Source organism: Canis lupus, chromosome 12 (assembly GCF_048164855.1).
Source record: "Canis lupus baileyi chromosome 12, mCanLup2.hap1, whole genome shotgun sequence".
NCBI classification, from domain to species: domain Eukaryota; kingdom Metazoa; phylum Chordata; class Mammalia; order Carnivora; family Canidae; genus Canis; species Canis lupus.
This window is the reverse complement of record NC_132849.1, coordinates 41,155,747-41,182,833: the sequence shown is the minus strand read 5'-3', so window position 1 is coordinate 41,182,833 and position 27,087 is coordinate 41,155,747. Positions and strand designations below refer to the sequence as shown.

Here is a 27,087-nt window from a genome sequence, read left to right as displayed (position 1 = left end):
CATCTGGGCTAAACACTATCTTGAAAAACCAAGTGGTAGTCATAAACCTCTCACCCTTCAGTATGAATTTCCACCACATGGTGTTACAAGGAGCAGTGGATTTGGAGATGGAAAGCCTGGTTTGAGACTTGGGCCTATTCTTTCCTCGTGGTGGGACTTTAGCCAAATCACTTCCCTCTCTAAACTTCAGTTTCCTCTTCTTTAAAAGTGGGTTATTCACACATGAGGTGTTACTTGCAGGCTTCAGTAACACAAAGTGGGCAAAAGCACAATGCACGGTGTGGTATAAAGGCTGACAAAGCGCACCATCTTCCCACCTGATCATGGGAGATGTCCTGTAGGTAAAGGGCTTTGTAGTCCTTACAAGGGGCCCTTAAAACCACCATGGAGTAGCAGAAACAGCATGGCACCTGGAGTCAAGCAACCTCATTTAGGATCCTGGCCCTGTTGTGTTAACTCAAGCAACTCACTAATTCTTTCCAGGCCTCAGGCTCCACAAGCGTAAAATGGGGGTAATGATGCTCACTTCAAAGTGTTTAAAAGGAGCTGATACCAAATGTCTTCAGGAGAGACTCCTTTGCAGGAAAACCTCCCTGAGAAGCTCACCTGAGATATGTGTGACCCGTAGGGCATGGACATAGCTGGTACCAAGGGCTAAGGAAAGGGGGGAGACTTCTCTGCATGAGGCAAGATGTTTCTAAATGAAAAGGCAGAGAAGAGTATGAGGGAAAGAGGTGAGAGAGAGCCAGGAAGGGGGCCAGAGGTATGACAGGCAGGCACAAGGGCCCAGCCCCCTCTCCCCCCTATCCCACCCTCCTCATATCTGTAGCAAATTACTAACTAATAAAACATGTTGGTATGAGCAGAGTGTATGTGTGAGGAAACTGCATTTTACATGTGGCCATTCGAGTGCGGTTTAGAACCAACCACAAGACAGTAAGCACTCAGAAATCCGCTTCTCTGCAGAAATTGGGAGGACAAGCTTCTTGGGCCTTCTGCAGGCTCCAGAGGCTCTAGCTGCATCCGTGTGGTCTTGCCAGCATTGCAATAAGAAATCAATATGGGCAAATTGGGGACATTGCATTCAAAGAGTCAAACTTCCAAAGAAGGGGTTTAAACCAGGCAGAATTTTGTTACACGATTCCGTTCTACACCATATTCTGGTGAACACAGCGTGGTGGGGCCACCTAACCTGGATATGCAAGAAGAAGCCCCCTTTCCATTTTCAGCCTACTATTAAAATCCAGGTGGGGAGACATGGAAAATACTGTTTCTGGGTCTTGGACAGAGCGTCCACATTGAGGGAAAGAAAACATTAAATCCACTTCAAGAGGAAACAATCACCTGGCAGGTTAGTTTTATGTTGCACCTGTTCTACAAGCCTCCTTACTTCTGCCTTCGTGGCATTTTGCATATTTTACCCACAGTGCCCTGCAACAGTTTAGCTTTCAATAGGTTGTTTCTTGGCATTTCTCCTAACCTAATTAAGTACCTGCCCACGCCAAGGGAGTGACACTTTTTCTGGCTGAAAAAACATGCCTTTCAAGTTTGTGAGTGCACCCAGCACACACAAGGCCAGCGGTTATGGTGGACATCACTCATGTAGCTCGACAGTAAGGCCCCGATCTTTCCTCTTTGCCTAACGTCTATAGTCTACTTGACTTCATTTGGAGAACATTATCCATGGTATTGCCTGGCAAATTATTTATCCATTGGGTCATTGTAGCAAACTTGTAAGCAGATGGGGTTTTAGATTTTCTATCCTGTCTCAAAGAAAAATGAACAAGGAGCACAAAATACCTAAAACCTCTCATTTATCATTACCCACCAGCAGGTGATCTGCTTCAGCTATCCGTGCTGTGCACATCTCCTGCATTTCTCTCTTCTAGCCTGCTACAACGGGGAGATGTGAATCCACAGCAACCATGATGTCAGCAATACCCGGAAGTGGGGGGTCCCACTCTTTCTCCTGTGTAGGCCACGTGTTCTGGCCTCCCCTGGCTTCCTTGATAGAGCCTCCAACACTGACATTTATTTATAAATCCTAGCTCTGGATCCCGTTTGTCTTTCCTCTCACGTCCCCAATCCTGGCCTCACCTTCAAAGCTTCTTAGCACTCTGCTCTGACAGACCAAAATTCCCTTATTTCCATCAGGATCTGTCTATACTGGGTCGCTAATTAACTTCCTGGCTCTCCAAGTTACAGAGCTCATTTGCTGACTCACAAGAGACAACCAAAGGAAGCCCTTCATTAGCATTCCTGAGCTGCTCATTAGCCACTGGGAGAATCACACCATACAAACTGTCAAACCTACCTGACTGCAGGAAGGAAAAATGACTCTACCTAGATTAATAACACTTTGCCTCCACAAGAATTCACTGGGATGTCCCAAATCTGTGCAAAGTAAGCCCTGTCCTCGAGGTGATGGGGGCAAGACCCACATGCATGAAACAACAAAATACAGTATATGACAGGAGTATAGAACATGAAGATAAAGGTAGTTTTATTTCAAAAAGAAAGATTGGCTTAACATTTTTAAAATCTATCAGTGTAATTTTCCAATTTAATAGAAATATAATTTTAAAAACCAGTTTAATAAATGAGGAAAAATCATCTGATAAACATTAATTCATGATTTTTTTTAAAGATTTTTATTTATTTATTCATGATAGTCACAGAGAGAGAGAGAGAGAGGCAGAGACACAGGCAGAGGGAGAAGCAGGCTCCATGCACCGGGGGCTCGATGTGGGATTCGATCCCGGGTCTCCAGGATCGTGCCCTGGGCCAAAGGCAGGCGCCAAACCGCTGCGCCACCCAGGGATCCCCATTAATTCATGATTTAAAAACAAAAAAAACTAGCTTATTAGCCCACAAGGAATAGAAAGGGATTTTCTTCATCTGATCTAGGATTGCTATCAAAAATCTTAATGTAAACATTGCATTTAACTTTGAATTGTTGTAAGTTTCTCCTCTGAGACTGGAAGTAAAACCAAAATTGTTATATCATCACTTTACAGTTACTGGGTAAACTGGATATTAAAAAAAAAAGTCAACTCCTATTATATCATTCATAAAAATCAATTCCAGGTGGATTACAGATCTAAATACAAAAAGCAAAACAGTGGTTTCTAGACAATAAACATAGGAGAATTAACCTTAGTGGTAGGCAAAGATTTCTTATGCAAGACACAACACTAGCTGATAATGAAAACATTAATTAATTGATCTGCATTAAAGTTAAAAACTGCTGTGCTTCAAAACATATTTATTTTATTTTATTTATTTGAGGTAGAGCAAGAGAAAGAAAGAAAGAGAGAGAGCACAGGAGTGTGAGGAGGGGCAGAGGAAGAGGGAGAAGCTCCCCCCTGAGCAGAGAGCCTGCCGTGGGGCTTGATCCCAGGACCCTTGGATCATGACCTAACCTGAAGGCAGACACTTAACCAACTGAGCCACCCAGGTGCCCCAAAATACAACACTGATAGAGGAGAGACATTATATATAACAGGAAAGGAAAGGGCTTATCCAGACTATATAAATAACTTTTGCAAATCAATTTTACAGACAACTCAATTAAAAATGAAGCAAAAGCCTTGAATAGGCATTTCACAAAGAAGGTATCCAAATGGCCAATAAACATATAAAAGTCTCTAAAATTCATTAAGGACCAAAGACATGCACATTTAAGCCACAATATGAGACAAATTCTTCCTTGCATAAGAATTAATTTATGTAGATACTCTGCCCTCAAAGAAGGGAAGAGTAACTCACCATTTCTTAAGTATAGTCTGCTTATAGGGACTTCCTTTCAAAGAGTACAATATGGAAGGGGCTGTGGAGGCAAGGCTAATTTACAGTTCAGAAACCTGTCAAACACCACTTTGGCTAGATGGCCATGGTCAATACCTGTGATGAATTACACTGACATTATGTAACCTCAACACAATGTGATGAAAATGATACTTGCCTCTATAGTCCTCCTCCCAATGCCTTTCATTCCCCCTTCAAAGCATGAGAAAAACATTAGATGGATTCTGATAGAAGGGCATCCCACAAAAGACTCATCAAAACTACCAGAGTCATCAAAAACCAGGACAGTATGCAAAACAATCAGAGTCAAGAGGAGGCTAAGGAGACATAATGTTATAACTTAATGTAATATGGCATTCTGGATGGGAATCTGGAATGGAAAAAAAAAGGATAAAAGGAAAAACCTAAGGAAATATAAATAAACTATAGAATTTAGTTAATAATGTGTCAAGGGGCACCTGGGTGCCTCAGTGGTTGAGCATCTGTTTTTGACTCAGATCGTGATCCGAGGATCCTGGGATTGAGTCCCGCATCAGGCTCCCCATAGTCTGCTTATGTCTGCCTCTGCCTATGTCTATGCTCTCTCTGTGTCTCTCATGTATAAATAAATAAATCTTTTTTAAAAAAATAATAATAAAAAAAAAATAATAATAATAATGTGTCAATATTTTCTCATTAAGTGTGGCAATTGTACTGTACTAATATAAGAAGTTAACAATGAGAGAAACTGAACACAGGATACATTGAAACTCTTCGTGTTATTTTCTCAATTTTTTTTCCGTCAATCTAAAACTGTTCTAAAAATTAAATCTATTTTTAAACACACACACACACACACACACACACACAAAATACACCACTACATTTCTTCCAGAATGGTTAAAATTTCAGGAGCTGAGTCAAGGAGACATTACTGATGGTTGGCAAAGATCCTTTATGCTCTATTTCATTTCTGCTGCAGTAATGTCCACCCCTCACGTGGACCCTTTCCCTTTGGCTGTCCTGATTTCAGCATCAATTATTCCACCAAAGTCCTAAGGAATCTAGAGGCACTTCCCCACCACTTCCGCCCTCAGGGCGTTTTTTGCCTCCTGCATGAGCTCTGACCCTGCTGGACAGAAGTAGCAAGCGTCAGTCCTTCCTCACCACATTTGTTGCCTGAGCTTGACCTCTGCACGTGCCCTGGCCCTTTAGACTCTGAGGGAGGATGAAAGAATTGGGCACTACAGGCATTTGTCATTGACCCTCTTCTCTTATACATCTTCAGATGAAATCTTTACTTTGGCAAACACTAAAACAACAGGCAGTACAGGCACAAAGAAAAGGCTTCATCCAAAAACCTTCAACTAATAACCTTGAGCTTTGGGAACTCGAGAGTAGAGGGCTTGGCAGAGCAAAGAAGACACTCCCCCACATACACACCCTGAACCATGTCATTTCAAATCCACAGGGTAAATAAATCCTGGCAATTCCAATCTTCGTGGCACGATGCAGTCCTCAAAGTACACTCGAATATAACCTTTTATTTATTTCCTGAGTCACTCTGTAGAACTAACAGAGATTATGTTTTTTTTTCTTTTTTCTCATAATAAAAACAATGAACACTTATTCATAAAATTTGGAAAATCGAGGAAGGAAAAAAAAACTGTAGATTTTCATGCTTAACATTTTTTTAAAGATTTACTTATTTGAGTGGGGGAGGGGTGTCGTGGGATGTAGGGAGGTCAGAGGGAGAGAATCTTGAGCAGACTCTCTACAAAGCATGGAGCCCAAGTGGGCAGGGCTGGTCTCTGGATCTCATGACCCTGAGATCACGACCTGAGCCAAAACCAAAAGTCAGACACTGTGTCACCCAGGCGTCCCTCACGCTTAACATTTTTAAATAGTGCATCACATACTATGAGACAGTTAATTCTATTGAGGTTTTTTCCTCTCCATTACATTGTAATCATGCTAAACAATAAAATTTGCATAGCAGGGATTATTAGACCCCTTCTAAAGATAAGTAATCTGAGGCTTAAAGAAGTTAAATAACGAGTCCAAAGACACAGGGCTGTTGAGGGAAAAGGCTGGGTTTGGAACCGAAAAATTCTCACACTCTGTTCCAGTTTTTTACAAATTTGAGAAATAAGTAGAATCTCTCACTTCCTTGTCAACCTACCACTTCAGGCAGATCATTTCCTCTTTAATCTACCCTACCTGGCAGGAAAAGAAGTGAAAACACGAAGTCTCGACCAAAAGTGGTTGCTGGAGACTTGGGATCACTGGCGGTTGTAGATGGGGAATGGTGGAGAGCCCAGTCGGCTCCCACTACTCACTCCTTCCCCTGGACAGTACAGGGCTCAGGGGCCTGGCAGGGAACAGATGGCCCCTTCTAAAATGAGTAAGAAAAGCCAGTTTAATGAAGGCACGGTTTATAAAAGTGTGAGAAGAGCTAAGAGAACACACAAAAATAAAAAATTGATCAAGTGTCCTGGGTCTAGACACAGTGGGCCTGGAAGCTGCAAAGAATTGAGCTATGGGAAAGGAATTCACTCTCTCCAAACCACTGCCAGCAGAGAGGGAGTTGGGAAATAAGTCCTGAATTCCTGCCATTGCCTCTAAGACCTCAACCAGGAGACAGAGGGCAATGGGACTGGATAAAGCCTTCCCGGCTCAGCCTCCTAGGACAGAGGCAGCATGTGGAGGCCAGAGTGTATCTGGGCCAGAGAGGTGATCCAGGGTGGGCTTTCCTCCTTCCTCACCACAGGAGGCCAAATGGCGGGGGGGGGGAGGACAGGGAGCTGTTTTTTAATTAATTACTTACAAGGATGACACATGACAATTTAGAACCCCTGAAAGCTTCTACCGCAGGGAGAGGCAAACTAAAGCTTGCAGACTGAATCCAGCTCCGGCCCTGTTTTTTGGGAAATGAAATTTTGTAGCAACACAGACACCGTCATCTGTTTATATATTGTCTTCGGGGCTGCTTTCAGGCTGCACAACCAGATTGAGTCATTCTGACAGGAACTGTATGGCCTGCAAAGCTTAAAATATTTACTATCTGGTCCTTTACAGAAAAAGTCTGCTGACTTTTCTTTTTCTTCTCTACAAAAATCACATCCATTTAACATTCTTCTACAAGTGTTTATGGAATGCTTATGTTTTAGGCATTAGGAATACAGCAGTGAATGAAACGAACAAAAAACTGCCCTCTTGGTATTATGGCAGGAGCTAGATACTAAAAATAAGTAGGTGATACAGGATCTAAAAAATGATGAATGCTGGGGGAAAAACAGAGATGAGTAAGGGGGACAGGACATGCTAGGTTGGGGAGAGGTATTGCACCACATGCAATATGGTGTATATCATACTTCATCTTAATCACCTCACTGAACCCCAACATAATGCAATAAGGCAATGCTCTATTTCTCAGAAGAAAAGGATAATGAGACTCACAACCTGGCCCAAGAACACACAGCTAACCAGTGTTGTTGGGATTTGAATCCATGTCTGTCTGCTCCAAAGCCCTTGTTTATATAAACCATGCCAAGTCCTGAAAATGAGGGCACTACCTCAGAAAAAGTGACTTTCGATTAAGTCTTCTCTTTTGATGCCAGGAGAGAGCCAAGGTTAAGGATGACTTGCCCAGGCTCATACTGAGTTACCCAGACCTTCTGAAGTCAAACTCAGACATTTAATCTACAGTAACAAACTGAACTCTTAGCCAGAAACGTTCTGAGGAGTTGATTATAATTGAGAAAAAGTTAAGACAAATGTGAAACAGAAAGCAAAGAAACTTTTGACACCATACTGGGCTGCTTAGTGACACACTTGAGCAAGCAAGCATACAATGACAAAGTTACTAAGCACATACTTCTCCAAGGACAGGGTGAAGAGTCTAACATCATAGCTATTAGCTTGCCAAAGTAGACTTTCTTAAATATCTGTAATCAATTGTTCTCCCATCTTCCAAAGGCCAGATTACAATTACTTTGACATTACCAAAGATGTAGGTCTGGGATATGGAGAGGAGAAACAAATATCTAGGGAAGCATAATAATAAAAAGAAAGCTTTATCTCTCAAATGTCCATTCCAAGATGGCAGCAGCTCTTGTTCTTGGATGCTATGACCTAGGGAGCTTTAAATAGGAAGCCCTGGGTTATAAAGAGCCTATCATTGATTTTCCAGATAATTAAGTCCCTAAACTGGGAGAGCTACTAAATTTCAGTGCCATTTATTAGTGCCTCCTCCCAATTACAGTGATTCAACAGCCCCCAGTAGAGGGCTGAATGTGGCCCTTGAACCCAGGCAGTTGTTACATACATGGACATCACCTGGCTCTTACATAAGCCAAGCAGCTGGGCCCTTGGAACATATCACCAGCATCATCCCATCTGGTCACCATCATTCCAGCCATGGCTATTTGGTCTTTGCCCTCAAAGGTAGGACACACCAAGTTTGGAGCTGCTTTTTGAACAGATGAAGAAAGGGAAGGTTCCAGAAATCATGCAGAATCATGAAATATGTTTCTGAAACCTCCCCTGCACCAACCCGGATATTCTAATCCAAAGAGGAGAGACAAAAGCATCAATGAGAAAGGGCTAAAGGATGAAAGAGCTGAATTAAATATTCAATGACAAAGAAAATGACATAAATGGCCACTGGATTAATAGGATTTATAAAGAATAGGAAGGAGAAGAATGATATCTTTACAATATGGTATATCTTGCCTGGGCAGAGGCAGTTTCTTAAAAGAGCTGCACCACACCAGGCAACAGCCACCCTCACTTGGCACTTATAATAGTGATTTCCATGAAATACTTCTTAAAGACCCCACCCACAGGCCAGGAATGGACACCTGTGTCCAGGTGCCTCAATGTACCCCCCAAGTGACCAGCAATACCAAATCAGACAGTCAGAGGCTGATTCAGTTGCCCATGTTGCCATGCCTCAGTTGCCCTTGAGAAGTCAAGCTAGCAGTTGGTTAAGTCCACCTTATGGAAGCCAAGATATGCTCTGGGCAAACAGATATAGGAACAGATGCTCAGAAGGACAGGGAAGGGGCCCATGCTGTCCTGGAGGCAGAGAACAGAGTAGGCTGACAGCACTAGATTCTTCTGAGCCCAAGGAGAAGCCAAGTTCTGTTATCAGGAGCTCCCTAGGACTTGAGCTTGTTTGAATGAGTTTCTATTTCTTGAAACAGAATGAATCTGGAAACAAAGCTTTATGTCCTGTTAAAGTAACCAAATTGGGGCCAAGATGGAGTCACTCACACTAAGTCCTATGTCAGCAAACCAAAATTTAACTAAGTTTCTATGCTCTGCTCTCCCAGAGAAAAGAAAGATAGGTCAAGCAGTCTGCACCTCCTGCTCAGCGCCAGTTACCTGACCAGCTCCGAGACTTCTCTTTGTTCCATATAAGGACACTAACCATGTTTCAACCTATTAGCAAATGCCCAGTGTAACTTCCTTGTTCCTGCTCACTTTGACAATCTCTCACCTGGTATAATTCCTCAGAGCTCTCATCTATCTGCTAGATTAGATGGTGCCTGATTCATGGAATCACTGAAGAAAAACCTGCTACAGCAGTAAAGTGTGGGGATTTTTCTTTTAGTCCTCTGCTCTCCTTTGCAGCTTTATAGATGAGGGGAAGAGATTGGCTTCTTTTTTTAGGAAAAGAAAGGGGCAGAGGGAGGGGAGAGGAGAGGAGAGGAGTGAAGCAGAAGAAATGCCGTCCTGGAATCAATGGGTCTGAGTTCTCAAACAAGTGCTGAATTATTCCACAGATGAACTTTGGGCAAATCATAACCCCTGTTCTGGTGTTGGTTTCCTCACCAGTGTAAGGAGCATTAGTTCCTAGGCTGAAGTCTATGAACTCATCCTAGAGGTCCTTGCAGGTGATGTTAGGGTTTCAAAATGTCACACATCACCCAAATTCTACAAGAACACATACACTTTTCCACCAGATGGATGCAGAGGACACCCCTTCCTTCCATTGCACAGCTCTGAATGGAGCCCTACATGTGCCAGCACCATGTACCTGCTGCTCCCTTCCCCTCATCAGGCTGCTGAGCTCTTTGAATGCACACCCTATGAGTAATGAAAATCCTCTGCTAGAAAAGTTCCCAGGGGAGGGAGAGCTTGATGTTAAAACTATTGAATCTTTAGGTTGGAAGTGGCCAAGTGGCCTCAGAGACCCTCTAAGACACTCACATTAGGCAAACCAAAGACTTCACTTCCTTCATTGGTCAAATGAGAGGCCTGGTGGCTTTTCAGTTCTGTTTTTCAGTTTTCTATTGCTTTATAACAAATTGGTACAAACTTAGCAGCTTAAAACAACACTCACAGTTCTGCAGGTCCTAAGACCAGGCCAGCATGGCCACATTCTCAGCTCGGGATATCACAGGCTGAACCAAGGTGTTAGCCAGAGAAAACTCTGCTTGTAAAAGGGTAATGCAGTGAGGCCCACTCAAATAATTTCCTTAGCTTAAGGTAAACTGGCTAGTAATGTTAACTACACCTACAAAATCCCTTCCATGGGGATAAAGTTAGGGAGGAAGGTCATGGGGGCCAACTTAGAATTCTGACTGCCACATTCCCTTGTGATTATTTCAATGAGTTCTTCTCCTCTTCCAGCATTTTTTCATCTGTTACATGTAGGTGAGGATATCGCCTCTCTCACTCATTTGGTCTTAACATCATTATGGGGTAATGTCAGCATGTTTTAAGCACCAGTAGAGTTGGTTATTAAATGAGTATGAAGTATTATTACTTGAAGACAAAGGAGAGAAGAAATAAATATCTCTGAACTTTATGAAAAAGAAGTTCTTACCCTCCTAAGCTCCTAAATAACAATAACAACAATAAGAAACCCTCTTGGTCTTAAGATTCTGGAGCTACACTTGTCAAACTATTTTCTGCAGATCACGAATCCTGCCAGAACCTCCTTAATAAAGAAGCTCCATGTCCAATTGGTTTTGAAAGTGCTACATTGCGGATTTTCAACCTCTGCCCATCCCACCCCTTCCACCCCCGTGGTAACTTACGAAGTACAATAATATATTCAAGCATGTGAGAAACTCTGCAGCTAATAATTATATGTGGCCACAAATCCCTCTCATCTCCCATTTTTTTAATCTGTTCATACCTTTTATAACTAGATCATAAGCCCCATGAGAGCACAGACTTTGTGTAGCTTCCTGCTGTAACCCCAGTGCCTGTAACAGAGCTGGGCAGACATGGTTTAATACATGGTTATTGAAAAAATTAAGGAACCAGAGTTCCATGGACACATTTTGGGAACTACTGATCTTAGAATCATGCATATGAGCTAGTCCAGATGATAAAAGTTGGTCTGGTCTGAAGATGGAAGAAAACAGTGTCTTGAACTCCGTTAATGTTGTTTTCACTGAAACTATCTTCCAAATCAGCAAATCAAGAAGTGCAATTGCTCACAAAACCAAGGGCACAAGTGACACTACAGTTCTCCGTGGGCATCCAAAGTTGTGGTCTGTGCAGCCCTCACAGAATCAGGTTAAAGACAGGCTTCTTTCGCTTTATGTGCATAGGAACCACCTGGGGCTCTTGCTAAAATGCAAATTCTGATTCAGTAGGTCTACGATGGGGAATAATACTCTGTGTAGCAAGTCGCAGGTGACAGGATGCTATTGATGCATGGATCCCACTTGTAGAAGCGAGTGGTGGACTACTGGCTTTGGGAGCTGCCTCATGGATCCATCCTAAACTACATAAGGAAATTCTTTGCTACATCACGGTGACAGATTGGTCTTCTGTTTCTTAGAGGGTTATTGGTCCCACAGTAGACCTGCCAAGGGCCCACTACAATCACGGAAGCAAACTCAATCTTGTGCTAAGCACAGGAACATTTATCCATCTACTGTAAATATTCATCTATAAGAATGGCTTTTTAATGGCCACATGCTAGTCCATTGTATAAAATCACAGTAGTTTATTAAATAAAACCCCAATGTGACATTTAGATTGTTTACAGCTTTCTGCTATTACTTGCAAAATTGAGATGGCAAAGCCTTACAGCTTAAACTTTGTTCGTGTATTAATTTTCCCTTAGGATAAAATCCTGGAAGTAGAAACACTTCATTTAAAGTTATGCCTTTGGTTTTTGTGGGTTTTGTTTTTGTTTTTGTTTTTTACTTCTACTTGCTCTCTTCAATTCTAGCTCCAAATGTCATACCTGTGATAAAGGGATTTTGTGTGGGGTGTGTGTGTATGTGTGTGTAGAAGACAGGAAGAAAGAAAGTGAGAGAAAGAAAAGAAGATTCAAGGAAATCAAGATAAAAATTACGATTTCTCATAAGTATTAATCCAACTCCTATTTTATTCCAACTCTTCCTTGCCCAAAACACAAAAGTTTACTATTTCTTCTCAATGATGAGCCTCTAGAATATTCTCTAAACATAACCATCAATTATAGAGTAGCCAAAATATTGATATTCAATAAAGAACATTTATACTCTCATCATGTATTGTCCAGAAGCTTAAAATGTGGCCACTTGTAGAAACAAATGGGAGTCATTCTCTTCACCAACACATTAACCAAAAGCATGAGAGGAAGAAGGCATTACGTAACCTACAAAGATGAACATAAACAAGTATGTAATTTTGCTGGAGAGAACGGTGGTCAAAATTTCAGATAAATTTTTGTGACATAAACTGAAGTATTTTTAAAATATTTCTTAAAATAATCAAGTCTGATCTGAATTTAAGTTTTCAATCCCCATTTTACCACAATATCACCAGGACATGTTTGCTCAATTCCATTTAAGAGTTCACATGCACAAGTATTGGAAGTTCTATAAATTAGCCACAAAAATTCATGCCACCACATACAGCCACCATGTTGCAGGAAAAACAATTAGAGCATTTTAAAACACTTCTCTAAGAGTCTGAGGGGGGGGAACACTATTTGCATAATTGGCTTTCTGCAATAATATTTTTCTATATTCTACTGGAGTATAAATTACTTACAATTTGTCTATTTTTAGTGTGCAGTTCAAAAAATTTCCTTGTATCTATTTGTAGTCAATCCTGGGTACTGGAGTACTAGGCAACCACAGATCTTTCTGCAACCATAGTTTTGCTGTTTCCAGAATCTCATCTAAATAGAATTATACGTGATGGAGTCTTTTGCATCTGACATCTTTTATTCTCTGTGATGGTTCTAAGATCCCTTCATGTTGTTGTGTCTATCAGTAGTTCTTTCCTTTTTATTGCTGAGTTGTAGCTGATTGCATGGATATCCCATCTTGTTTCTCCATGCACCAGTTGGTTGACATTAGGTTATTTCTGATCTTAGGCTATTATGAATAATGCCTCCCTGTGTGGTCATATGTTTTTGTTTCTTGAATAGACAACAAACAGTAGAACTGTTGGGTCATATGATAAGTGTATGTTCAACTTGATTAAAAAAAAAAACTGCCAAACTTGCTTCGAAGGCTATACCATTTTTCATTTCCAATAGCAACATGAGAATTTCAGTGGATTCACATTATTTTCAACATTTTACTACCATCAATCTTTTCCGCTACTCTTGGGAGCAATAGTGGTTTTATTTGCATTTCCCTAACAACTAATGATATTGAGCATCTTTTCATATTCTTGCTAGTAATTTCTGTATGTTCTTTTGTGAAATGTCTCAGTCTTTTTGCTCATTTTTAAAATTTTATTAACTTCTAAGAGTTCTTTGCACTTTTGTACTTTGTACTTTTATCAAATGTTTTGCAAATATTTTTCCCAAGCTGTGGCTTTTTATTCATTTATTCTTGTTTTTATATGAGCAGAAGTTTTTAATTTTGATGAAATCCAATTTATAATCTCTAACTCTTATGGTTTATACTTTTTTATGTCCTAAGAAATCTTTGCCTAACTCAAGTTAAGATTTTTTGTTTGCCCATAAAAATGTTATGATTTAATATGTAACTCATTTTTAATTAATTTCTGTGCATGGCATGAAGGAAGAGTCAAAGTTCATTTTTTCCATATAAAATAACCAATTCTTCATGCATCACATTGAAGAGATAATCCTTTTACCATTGAACTACCTTGACACCTTTACTGAAAATCAATTGACCACATAAGGGTGATCTGTTCCAGGACTCTCAATTCTGTGCCAAGATCTATAATTCTATCCTTATGCCAAAACCATACTGATTAGATCACTGCAATTTTACAGTAATTCTTTTTTTTTTTTTTAAAGTAAACTCTATGGCCAACGTGGGACTTGAACTTACAACCCCAAGGTCAAGAGTTACATGCTATACCAACTAAGCTAGCCAAACACCCCTTAGAGTAATTCTTGAAATTAGGAAGTGTAAGTCTTTAAATTCATTTTTAATTGTTTTATTTTTCTGGGTCTTCCTTTGTATTTCCATGTAAATTTTAGAATGAGTTTGTCAATTAAAAAAAATAAGGAAAAAAGCTTACTGGGATTTTGAATGGGATTATGCTGAAATTACAAGTCAATTTTGGAAGTAGAGTCATCTTAACAATACTGGATATTCCAATATATGAACCTGCTATAGCTCTCCATTTAGATATTCTCTAATTTCTCTCTGCAATGTTTTATGTATTTCAGTGTAGAGGTTACAAATCTTTTGTTAAATTTATTTCTGAGCATTCTGTGCTACTACTGTGAATGGTATTTCTATCATTTAAATTGGTTTGTTATTTGTTTGTTGGTTTGTTATTTGCCCATTTTTAGAAATATAGCTAGTTTGGGTTTTTGTGGATCTCACATCATCTAATCTTATTAAACTAGCTTGTTAGTTTTAGTGGCTTCTTTTTTTTTCTGGAGATTTTTAGAACATTCTACATACGTGCTCATATTGTTTACAAATAAAGTTTTATTTCTTCCTTTCCAATCTTTATATCTTTTGTTTCTTTTTCTTGCCTTAATGCACTGGCTAAGTCCTCAATTACAGTGTTGAATAACAGTCATGAGAGCAGATTACTGCCCTTATTCCTGATCTTTGGTGGAATATATTCACCATTAAGTGTGATGCTAGCTGTAGGTTTTTCATAGATGTCTTTTCTCAAATTGAAGAGGTTCCCTTCTATTCCCGGTTTGCTGAGAGTTTTTGTCATAAATATGTGTTGAATTTTCTCAAAGGCATTTTCTGCCTCTACTTAGATGATTAAATAAGTTTTACCTTTTATTAACATGGTATATTTAATAATGTTAAACCAACTTTGAATTCTTAGGATAAACCCCACTTGTCATGGTATACTATAATTTTTACATATTGCTAGATTCAGTTTATTAATACTTCAAGATTTTTAAATCTACATTCATGAGGAATATTAGTCTGGAGTTTTCTATTCTTATGTTGTCTTATCTAAGTTTGGCACCAAAGTAATACTGACCTTATAAGATGAGTTGGGTAGTGGTCCTTCCTCCTTAATTTTCTGAAAAAGTTTGTGTAGGATTGGTATTATTTATCCATTAAATATTTGATGTAATTCACCAATAAGACTACCTGGGCTTGGAGGTTTTGTTGTTTTTCATTAAGAATTCAATGTATTCAACAGATATGGGACAATTCATTTTATTTCTTCATGAGTGAACTTTGACAATTTGTGTCTTTCAAGAAAGGTATCCATTTTATCTAAGTTGTTGAGTTTGTTGCCATAAAATTTTCATACCGTTACTTCATTATCTTTTCAATGTTGATGAAATCTATAGTGATGTCCCTATTTCATTTCTGATACTAATAATTTTACCCTCTCTTGCTCTCTCTCTATTACAAGCTCTCTCTCTCTTTCAATCTCCTTCTCCCTGTCTCTGAAATTTTACTAATTTAATTCATCTTTTCACAGAATAAGATTTTTATTTCAATGATTTTCACTATTATTTGTCTGTCTTACATTTCAGTGATTTCTTATCTGATTTTTATTCTTTTCTTCCTTCTGCTTTTCTTTGGGTTTAATTTTCCCTTTATTTCTTTTTTATTTCATTATTTATTTATTTATTTATTTATTTATTTATTTGAGAGAGAGCATAAGCAGGAGGGGCAGAGAGGGAGAGAGAATCCCAAGCAGACTCCATGCTGAGCAGGGACCCCACAACCCTGAGATTACAACCTGAGCCCAAATCAAGAGTCAGATGCTTAACCAACTGAGCTACCCTCCAGGCACTCCTGTCCTTTATTTCTTAAAGTAGATTAGCTCACTAATTTTGGACCCTCCTGCTTTTCTATTGGAAGCATTTAAAGATATTAACTTTTCTCTAATCATTGCTTTAGGTGCATTTTATAAATTTTGATACACTGCATTTCCATTTTAATTCAGTTCAAAATACTCTCTAATTTCCCTTGTGATTTCTTGTTTGATTCACACATTATTTAGAAGTGTGTTATTTATATTTTCACATATTTGGGAGTTTTTCAAATTTCCTCAGTGTTGATTTCCAATTTAATTCCATTGTGGTCCTGTAATTTTAAGTTTCTAAGTAGTGAGTCATTTCTTTTATGGAAATCAAAAATAGCTTTATTATAAACAATGAGAAAAAGAAAGAACACCAGCAAGAATAACCAGTGGTTCAAGCACCACATATGGAAAACTCTATCCTTTCACCACTGAACTACCTTGACATCTTTACTAAAAATCAATTGGCCATCTAAGGATCATCTGTTACAGGGCTCTCAATTCCATGCCAGTGCTCTATAAGTCTATTTTTATTCAAATACCATGCTGACTTGGTCACTGTAACTCTACCATACAGTGCTTTTAAGTTTCTAAGCAGTCATTCCTCACATGGAAATCAAGAATATCTCTATGTACAATGAAGAACAGAAAGAGTGCCAGCAAGTCCTCCACTTCCTACAAATACACATTCCTTCTAAAACACTGAGAGGCCTGCAAATAGCCCTAAGTAAGTGCTGCACCATAAGCTGTGAACTGTTACCCAGCCTAGATGTCCCTTTTTGATAAACCTTTCCCCAGACATCCCAGACAGATGGTACCCTCGGACCTCTCAGCGTTCTTCCAAGGCACTTGGTTCCTGTGCTTAGCATGCTGGCTAAAACCAAGATGGACCCACAGGAGTTCTATTCCTGGCTCTGACTCTCACCTGCTCTGGGTATTTTGGTGAGTTACAGCAGTTGATATTACTGCCTTTATGCCTTCCACTCTTGAACTCAAGACATTTGCAGCACAGAAAGCAAACTGCTTGTCTGTCATGCCTTACTGAAAACATCAACTTTACTTTCTTCCATACTTTTGGAATAGCTATTTGGCCATTCCACAGTTAGAATGTAGTCAGAATCCAGAAGACATCATGCTACAAAATATTGCTTTTCATTTCAGGGCCCAATCAATTTTTGTTCAAATTGAGTAAAAATCTTTTTTTAATATCCCACAGCCGTTTAAGCTGACATAAAATAACCTATAAAAAAATTCTTCCTCAGAACTTTGAAGAAATCAAAATGAGAATGCAATAAGTAAAATTCCAATCCTAACTGCAATCTTATCCCCAGGTATAAGTGTAAGTTTTTAAGCCACAACTACTACAAATGACTAAATTATTTGAAGTGACCTTGTTTTTATCATAAGTGGTTGATATAAATATATGTTTACATATGCATGTATATATTTAAAAGAAGTATGTAGCATGAGAAGTAAAATCCTCTCTCCTCATTCCTATCTGATTTCCCCTTTCTCAGAGGAAACCACTGATTGAAGCTCTATTGCTATTGGTTATTTTTTAATTGCTATTTAGTAGTCTCTCAGAAGCTTTTGACAAGTTATGGATGGGATTTTCTAAGGAGATGAAATCCTGTCATTTATTTCTGATTCCATCTCAAACCACACTAAAAATGACAATAAAGGGATAAAAAGGAGACAGGCCCACAAAGACAAATAAAACAGTATCAACCAAGTTTTCTGAAGATGAAAAGCAAGTCAACAAGTTAAGAAGAGCCTTTCAATGCTGACCTGGAGTTCAGATTTATCTACTTATCCTGCTTGGGACATAAACTGAGTCCACTCTCTATGGCTTCACTCAATGTGGTCAAGAGTCACCAGACATTTGAGTCAAGAGAGAAAAAGAGAGACTGTGTGAAACTGAAAACTCACTAAGAGCAAAATATTGTATGTTAGTAGAAATAGAAGATAAACATAACAGTAGAAGTAAAGAGCTTAAAAAGTCTTTCCCTGTAGTGAGTAGAACTCTAAGATGAATGGAGTGAATGGGGACACACAGTTTCTCAACATGAACTTTGTAGTATTAGCTGACTTTTTTAATTATACATAAGTATTCATTTGACAAAAATTAAAATTATGCTTCTAAGAAGCCACTAAGTTGTTTGTTGGTTTAACAGAACTTTTTCTTTCTACTTCACCCTTGGCAATGCTTTCACTCTGACATTAGCAAGACAGTTTCAAGTTGTTGACTAACAGTTTTACATGTTTGTGATATTCTCTGCTCATCTGTACACCATTTGGACAGTTTCCAACTTCATGATGTCATAAAAAAAACACGTTTACACTAGGATATGAACACTTTGCTGCAGTCATGCATGAATATATACCTATTATAACCCCCCATCTGGCTACAAATATGATGATACTTTATCATTTGGCCTAGCAAATGCTCTAGCCTCACTATCTTCAGATCTTCAGGATGACCTGATTCATGTTTTTCGAGTGCTTATAATGGACCCATGCCTTGCGCCAAAGCCCGCTCCATTCATTATTGCATTCATCCTTATAACTACTCTATGAGATAGGTACCATTATTATCCTCCATTTCACAACTAAGGGAACTCTGGCATACAGATGTTAAGTATCTCACCCCAAATCATCTTACTAGTAAGTGGCAGAACAAGTTTTATCAAAATCTATGTTGCTATCCACACTGTTTTGCTTTTCATGTGTTTTATAGTGAAATTGTGCTACAGCCTATCTAGCCTCTGGTTCAGTGCAGCTTGCTGGACAACACTGGCTGAAGTATTGTCAACAAGGCAGACTCCTTTAGTCCAGATATCTGTGAGTGCTATGAGATAAAAGCACGATTGTTCTTCCTTTGCTCCAATGCCATTTCCCACTCGGCATGACAGAGAAAAGATTCACTCAAAGAGAGACTGCAGGGAAAATGAGATGTTTTTTATAATTCAAACGTTCCCCTTAAGGATCTTTTAAAGTCATTCACTAGGCCATTCATGAATAGGCAGCTCTAGAGAAAGCTTGGCCAAAGTGTTTACTGATACCAGGTGTCATTCTGTTTACATACGATGAGAGACAGAGAGGTGGGAATTTCATTTCCCGAAATATTTGATTTAGTTTCCTGAATACTGGAGAATATCAAGGTGACTGTGCTGGAGGTCCTAAGAGCAACACAGCAAAACATCTGGGTTGAAAACATAGATAGAGCACCTGGCACACACATCCCCATGGCCCTCTCATTCACAGCCATGCACTGCCACCAGACAATCCTCACACACCGAGACATGCTTGGTTCTGCTTGTAGCCTTTGGAAAGAAACATTTCCTTGACAGCATTTGCAAATCATGTTTTGTTTTTCTCCTCCAGAATAATTTGCACCACAGAAATTCTTCCATATGTCAAAGTTGGTCTCATCATTTTGCTTGGAGGAGGGAGGTAGGAAAGAAGACTATAGTTAAGGAGCTAGTTTAAACCAGAGCATGTATTAAATATTGTAATGGCATCCTCTTGGCATAATGCTCAAGAACTTTCATTCCTTCAGGCTTCACCTTATTTCTAAAGTGTAGGTGATTTTGCATTAAACATCAGGTTCTGACATGAAAAATATGGCAATACACCTGAAATATAGCTTAATAGCCTGAATTTTGATAATACTAACACCTTAACTGTTATTGCACATTATACTTATGTTAGCTAACTGATTCTCATAACAACATGGTGAGAATGCAGGCAGAAGAATTACCTCGCCTGACAGATCTGCACTGTCCTCTAGATGATTGTGTATATTATCTATTCACTTCACTTGGTCCTGGGCTCCTTGAGGAGAGGGACTGTTAAGGGAGTCTGTTAAGGGACACCCAGTGAGCTCTGGTGATGTGGTGATGACAGATGGCACCATGTCGAGAAATGATAATGGGGTCTGTCTTACCCTCTCTGGCCCTCTCAGACCTGGAAGTTTCCAAGACGGCAAGTGTTAAAATGGCCAGTCTCCATTAATACACACAATGGGCCCAACAACATGTCTGTACTCCATTCCAGCTCCTTTGTCTGTGATTGCTTGAACAAGCCACAAGTCTACAAGATGAAAGGTCAAAGTTCAGCAATGGAGGCTTTTTTCCTTCCTGTTTTTCCTCTAGAAGCCTTGGAACTTTGGCCTCCTCTTGGGCTTAAACTCTGGGCTTGTTACAATGCACTGCTAGCCTTGTTAGGTGGTGAGAATGTAGGATGGGGATTGTACAAAAACAAATTATAAAGAGCACACAAATAAACATTTTGAATACCACATCTTCACAATGTCCTCGCTTTGCTATCATTGCTTGCACATGAATAGTTTAAAATGTTCCTAACGGATGCTTCTCTAAGTAAAGCAGTTCACATTGCAAACATCAAAAGGCAGCATTCAACATGGATCCTAATAGGACAGACATCTTTATACCTGTCTGACCTCCCTGGAAGCCCATGAGGCTTGGGCTTCCTGCTCTTTCCTAGCGTCATATCCACTGCTCCTGGTCTGTGACTGCTGCCACCACCCTTTGTGTCCCCAAGGCCCATGATCTTGCTCAATGAAGCTGCCACAATTCCGAAAGCTGCTCTACCCTTATGTGCCTGGACTCCTACATCCCCAAACCTTCACACAATGACACCACCAATTCTGCTACTTGGCTGGGGCTACATCCACCTGACTCCATCCCCTGCAGTCTCAGCCAGTTATTCTACCAGAGTTCAAGGCTGCTGCAGCGCTGTCAGCCAGACAATCATTTTATCCCTCATTTTCTACCATTCCCTTACCTTGCTTCCACAAAGCTATCATTGTGGGCAACCCCACTGCTGCCACCAAGACCTCTTCCCAGCTGGTCAATTGAATTGCATACTAATGCTCAAGCTCCCTCACATATCATAGTTTACTTAGGACACGGTTTATTAGCACAGTTTCACAGTTGACTTAGCTTTTATCCAATGGTTCTCAACCCTGGATACATTAGAATCACCTAGAGAGCTTTGAAAACACACTGATGCTTGGACCTCACACCCAGAGATGCTGATTTAATTGGTCTGGGGTAGGGCTCAGGCATTGCTATGCTTTACAAGTGATTCTAATGTGCATCCAGGGTTGAGAACTACTTTATTACCTTTCTGTCTCTACCTAAATGTGAGGCATGGGTGGTGCTTATCCACTTAACAGGCCACATCAAACATATACAAGCTAATAGGATACTGATTCAACTTAATGGAGTACATCTGTAACATCTTAACATTTCTGTAGCATTGAAGAGCTGCTCTTGTGATGCTCATGGTCTAAGCACCCAGGGGATGCAAAGCAGGGTGCTTCTTTCCAATACCGGTTACAACACTCCCAGGACTCTGAGTTCTAAGCAGCTACAACTAAAAATCTATTCAAATAATTGTGGTCAACATGAGGCAAGAGGTAATCCACAAGTCCAATAAGGTAATGAATCATCTTCTTTCCATCTTGAAGTGCTCTTTGCAGGTCAATGTGGATCCTTCTCTTACATCTAAGATTTCCTCTTTTATCACCTGTTCTCAGTCAGTGGGGCATGTCATATGGGGTAGTAAAAAGTTAGAAATGAACTTGCTGCAAGTCTGGGAGTTTGCCTGGTTCTGAGAGCTTATTCTGATCACTGTGGTGGCACAATAAAACCTTGGCTGGGGTGGAAGGGGGTGCCACTGTACCACGAAGCCAGACCCCCACAGAAGGCTCATTAGTTACATCTTCACCCTCCCTGAACTGGGAGGTAACATAATCATGGTAAAGATCATGGGACCTTAAAGTCCTAGGCAATATGCCTCTGTTTGAATTCAAGTTTCAACACTTCCCAGCTATGTAAATAGAAGGTAATTATGATAACCTAATTCATAAAATGCTTTTGAGGACTAAATGAAGTAATGCATGTAAAGCTACTTAGCACAGGGCTATGCTAGGTCATTACTGTTTGCCAAGAGTGCACATAAAAGTTTTCATTTTGCATAACTTAAAAATCATTTAGAGGAACAAAAATCAAAGAGGGCCATGTGAAGACATCCTAAGCATGATTTTCACTACTAATTTTTAAACAATTTGGAAATGGAAATTGAGAGAGTCCCTGAGGAAGAAAAAACTGAGGGGGAAAAAACATGGTTTCCTCTTCCTTATCTAATACTTCCTTCTTGTGAGGGAGGAAAGCTGTCTTTCTCCTGGATTCAACAGAAACCAACCCTTCTCATTCTCCCTCCTGGTGAAAGATTGGAGCCCAGGGAGGGAAGCAAGATTCAAAATCAGACAATTACCAAAGATCCTGAACCAAGAGAGTGGCCTTTGCAGTCCTACACCATGATCTCAGGAGTATCTGTGAGGCTCTCAGACCTCCACTGAACATTGGTTATAGAGGCTGGTAAGATGTCCCAATGACCACTCCAGCCAGGGCCATAAAGAAAAAGTGGACTTTACCCTTTAGATATCAGAGTGAAGTCACTCTTTTCCTCCACAACACAGTTTCCCAAGCATTTATGTGCCAGGGCAGCAAAGTCAGTCTGGTGATGGTTCCAAATCAACTCTACCCAAACCTCCTCATGTCCTTAGCTTTACTCGAAGCTGAACAACACTCAGGGAAGAGAAATTCACTCTCACCTTTGGTAAATAAAAAAGGAAAAAAATCAATAAAATAATTTCCAATCTGTTCCTTACAACTCGATGCCCCACTGATCAGAATGAGTCAGAAACAAACGTATTAGTTCTGAAAGAAAACAGCTTTTAGAAATAAGATTTGATCTAGTTGGCTGAGCAATCATTATGCTTGAAATTCTCCGTGCCATATTTGCCAGTCAATAGAGCACATGGGGATATAGACTGCAGGGACACAGCTCCTTTCATCTGGCACCAGCTTCTAGACCACATCTATAATTACTATGAAGATCATCAAACCATTCAGTGACTTCAGGGAAAAGCTTAATTCTCACCAAAATGAAGCAACAACTAGCTTGTAACAAAATAATAGTGTTCCCCTTGGGACCTAGCTCTTCATCTGAGCTTCTCAAATTGGAAATACTATCTTTTATTAAAGCTTTGAAACAAAGGTTAGTTGCTGTTTGCCCCTGCCTTAGCCAGTCCTGTTCAACAAAATCTTTGATTGACACTGTCACTGAGCCAACCGTGAACAACACAGAGCCTATCAGGAGTCCCATCATGCTCAGCGGATAGAGTCTACTTAAGGTGTTTTGACACAGGTCCAGAGTTTGGACTCTTTGTGTCCGATTGCAGAAATACTCTATTACCCACCTGACTGCAAGAATGCCATTTTCCAGAGATCCTACTATTACATCCGACTCACTGGATCAGAGTCATTTGGACATTGACAGGCTACCCTCACTGATCAGCTCCAGTAGGGCAAATCCAGTCCAAAGTGGCCACCAAGTCTGTCTGAATTCTAAGAAATATCTGGAGGGTTTTTTTCCCTCACTCCATCCCCAAAAAACTTAATCTCAGATTATGCATTTGAACTATAAATTAGGGACTTGGGCAAATCACCAAATACCATATAAGCTAAGCTAAACTTTAAAGCTCATCAGCAAAGCACTGGATATGTGCCCCTAAGCAAGGTCGCTTACCAGCTGTCTGCATCAAATGTGCATGTCAGGTGGTTTATCTAGTGTAACATGCTGGTGCCCAGCCCAGATCATGTTTACTAGCACAGCACCCATTCCCCAGTGTTATGAGGACTGGGTGCTAATGCTCACAGCTGCCCCCTTCCTTGAAGAATCACCCTTATCCCACTCTCCTCTAGTCTGGGGACCCATAATCAATGACTGGTTAATATGGAGTACAAAGGGTTGGCACCTTTGCCCCAAAGTGAGAATACCCACGTGGTGCCATTCCACTCCAGGGCATCTCATGGGATTATGCTAAAGCTGAGCTCTAGCTGTGACCTTGTCCTTGCATTTTTCCCCTGCTGTGTCCTGCTTCCCTCATTCCTCTTCTCTCAAGAACACTCTCTCAGGGTGCATCAGTGGCTCAGTCAGTTAAGCATCTGCCTTTGGTTCAGGTCATGATCCCAGGGTCCTGGGATGGAGCCCCATATTGGGCTCCCTGCTCAGTGAGGAGTCTGCTTCTCCCTTTCCCTCTGCCTGCTACTCCCTCTACTCATGCTCTCTCTTTCTCTCTCTCAAATAAAATTTTAAAATCTTAAAAAAAAAAAACACTTTCTCAATAAATCATTTGCACCAGCATCCCCAAACCCCACTCAGTCTCTGCTTCTAGGGAACCCAACAGAAGGCAGCTATGCTCCGTGTGGAAAATGGATTGGACCAGGTGAAGAATGACAGCAGGAAAACAAGGTGGGAGGCTCATGCACAATCCAGCTAAGCCACACTGGCTTTTTTCTCTTCGACTCTGAAATTCCATGACTCTCTCGGTAGGTTCCTGCTAGCAGTCATAACAAGCTCATTAAATCTGCTCCATATGTTAGAACAGACACAGGTCAAACTGGCACAGTGAGTTGTTTAATCCACTGGGGCTGGTGGTCAGAGAAATAACAAACAGAGCAAAAACTGAAGCATTTGATTTACCAGGCAACCAGATGGAAAAAAACAGATCATCTTCCAGTCTATCAATGGGAATTTAAAATACAATTCCACTGGGCATCCAAAGACAGGTCTCTTGACTCGTAGATTATCCGGGAACAATTTGCAACCCTGAGTTATCCACCTACTGCCCCCCAGCACAGTTTTCGTCTGGAGTCAACAGGTGTTACAAGAATGTGACGTCAACATCACTAGAAGCTAGATCTACTTTGAGTATATCAAGCTGCATTTTTGTTTTTATTTATTTTTTATTGGTGTTCAATTTGCCAACATATAGAATAATACCCGCTGCTCATCCCATCAACTGTCCCCCTCAGTGCCCGTCACCCAGTCACCCCCACCCCCCGCCCACCTCCCCTTCCACCACCCCTAGTTCGTTTCCCAGAGTTAGGAGTCTCTCATGTTCTGTCTCCCTTTCTGATATTTCCCACTCATTTTTTTTCCTTTCCCCTTTATTCTCTTTCACTATTTTTTATATTCCCCAAATGAATGAGACCGGCCATGCATTTATCTAGAATTCCAGTCAACATGGAAATGCATGCCTTTCCTTTGACAAAATACATCACTGTTCCTTAAACTGGTGTCTACAGAGATACATCCTCAGGAATTCAAAGATTTCTGTAAGAATTTTTTTCTACTTTGATTTTTATGATAACCTTTGAAAAATTAATCTAACTTTATTCTGTAGCTCACAGATGGTCACTGATCACTGAATACTGTCATTAGATTTCAATGGTGGTATTATAATTGGCTGTTGGTCATATTGACACTAAGTCATTATCCAGAACTACAAGTGCTTAACTTTTAATAAAAAGTCTCTCAGTGGAATACAAGCAGATGTATTCTCAGGAGCCTATAAATTTTCAAGTTTGAGAAATTTATTTCTGAAGATGAACTATATCTACAAAGTCTAACTGTCAACATGATAGCATGTAGTCAAAGTGAAGAGCTGGTGTCCTGGGTGCTCTGCTATCCATCGCAAAACAGCAAAGGACAACCTTGCCAGGAGGGGTGAAGGTCCACCTGCAAAAAGTCAAAGGACATCCAGTATTTGCATGCCAAGGCTGTTGAGGGTCACTGTTGCTGTTAGTGTTGTTTATGTCTAATTTTAAAATCATACAAATTATTAAATCAGTGACCGTGAGGTTGTTCCAACTTGGAGTCAGGACCTATTTTTATTTCTAGCTCTTCAGAATCCAGCTGCTGGGCTCCTGGGAGGTGGTCACTAAACACTTAACAAGAGAATAATTATGCATTAAGCCACAAAGATAGTTCCTCAAGGAACTTTCAGGCTAATAGAAAAATGCCCATATTATAAATGATTATTTGCTTGATGAAAAAACAAGTCTGCATTCTTAGGTGCTACCATTAGAAAGAAAAGCAACGAGCCAATTACCATACAAGTCAAGATAACATTACCTCAGAAGGAGGGAAGCTGTTGCGACCTGATTGGGAAACATAAGGACTTCCTGCAATAGCTGGTAATGTTTCTACTGCTTAACCTAGGTGACAGTTACTTGGCTGTTTTGTTTTTTGTTTTTGTTTTTGTTTTTTTAATTATTCAGCTTACTATGAATTTGTTTCTGCAAAAACAAAATTCAGTGAAGCACTATACTATCCAAAGTCCTAGCATGAATCCCAGGTTTGCAGCTTATTAGCTGAGTAACCTTGGTAAATCCTGTAACTTCTCTAAGCTTCGGTTTTCTTACCTGTAAAATGGAGACCTCACCAACTTTGCCAGGTACAGTGATTCTTCAGTGAGATAATACATGTGAAAGTGTTTCATTGCCTTGTACAGTGAAAAGCATTATAAAAATGTAAACTTGATTGATATTATCTAGGACTTGTGTTGCAAATGAGACATTATGTCTTAGAAAATGTGGGTCTGGGGCCTAGGTGACACTGAAATGAGTGTATCCCTTTGGTGTCCTTGGGAAGCACATATTCCACAATCTCACTGGTCCCTGGCCTGCCTCCTCTCTGGTCTCCTCTCTCTGACACAGGCGCTGAGCCCTTGCTACACTATGACCTGACAGTTGCCCCAGTATGTGTTGGAGGCTCTCTAGGCCACGTGCTTCCCATACTCTGTTTCTTCTGTCTAAAATTCATCACTCCCTTGGCCTACCCTTCCAGCTTCTTACTCATTTATTCACTCAACAAATGTTTACTGAGTACCTCTCATGTGATGGGCACTGTGCTAGGCCTGGAGGTAAATTCCTGCCCTCATATTACTTACATTCTGGTGGTAACTAACTCACTCTTTACCCATTATTCTCAAGTCAAGGATCTCCACTGCTCTAGAATAATTTCCTAAATGTTCCTTCCATACTCCCCTTCCTCAACCATGAGTCTCCAATCCCCACTGAGTTAATGACTGTCTCTTTCTGCCCTCAGAGCATCCTTTGCACTCAAATAGTAGTCTGCCTTCTTACAGGCAGCAAACTCTGGAGTATAATGACTTTCAACTCCATTTGTAAAGACAAGCACGTAGTAAAAATGACAGCTAATGTGCATTAAGTGCTCAAT

At 40.2% G+C, this 27,087-nt stretch overlaps 1 long non-coding RNA gene across 4 annotated transcripts in view; it reads right to left on the bottom strand.

Annotated features, from left to right (window-relative positions):
* LOC140601562 (uncharacterized) overlaps positions 1 to 27,087 on the bottom strand; it is a 152,704-nt gene that overhangs the window by 89,829 nt on the left and 35,788 nt on the right. Inside the window, exon 3 of one of the 4 annotated variants that reach the window (XR_012004568.1) lies at positions 25,442 to 25,584. The exons of the other annotated variants lie outside the window; for them this stretch is intronic. This is a non-coding gene — a long non-coding RNA (uncharacterized lncRNA). Of the gene's footprint in view, positions 1 to 25,441; positions 25,585 to 27,087 lie in introns of those variants that run through there. 4 annotated transcript variants of the gene reach the window in all.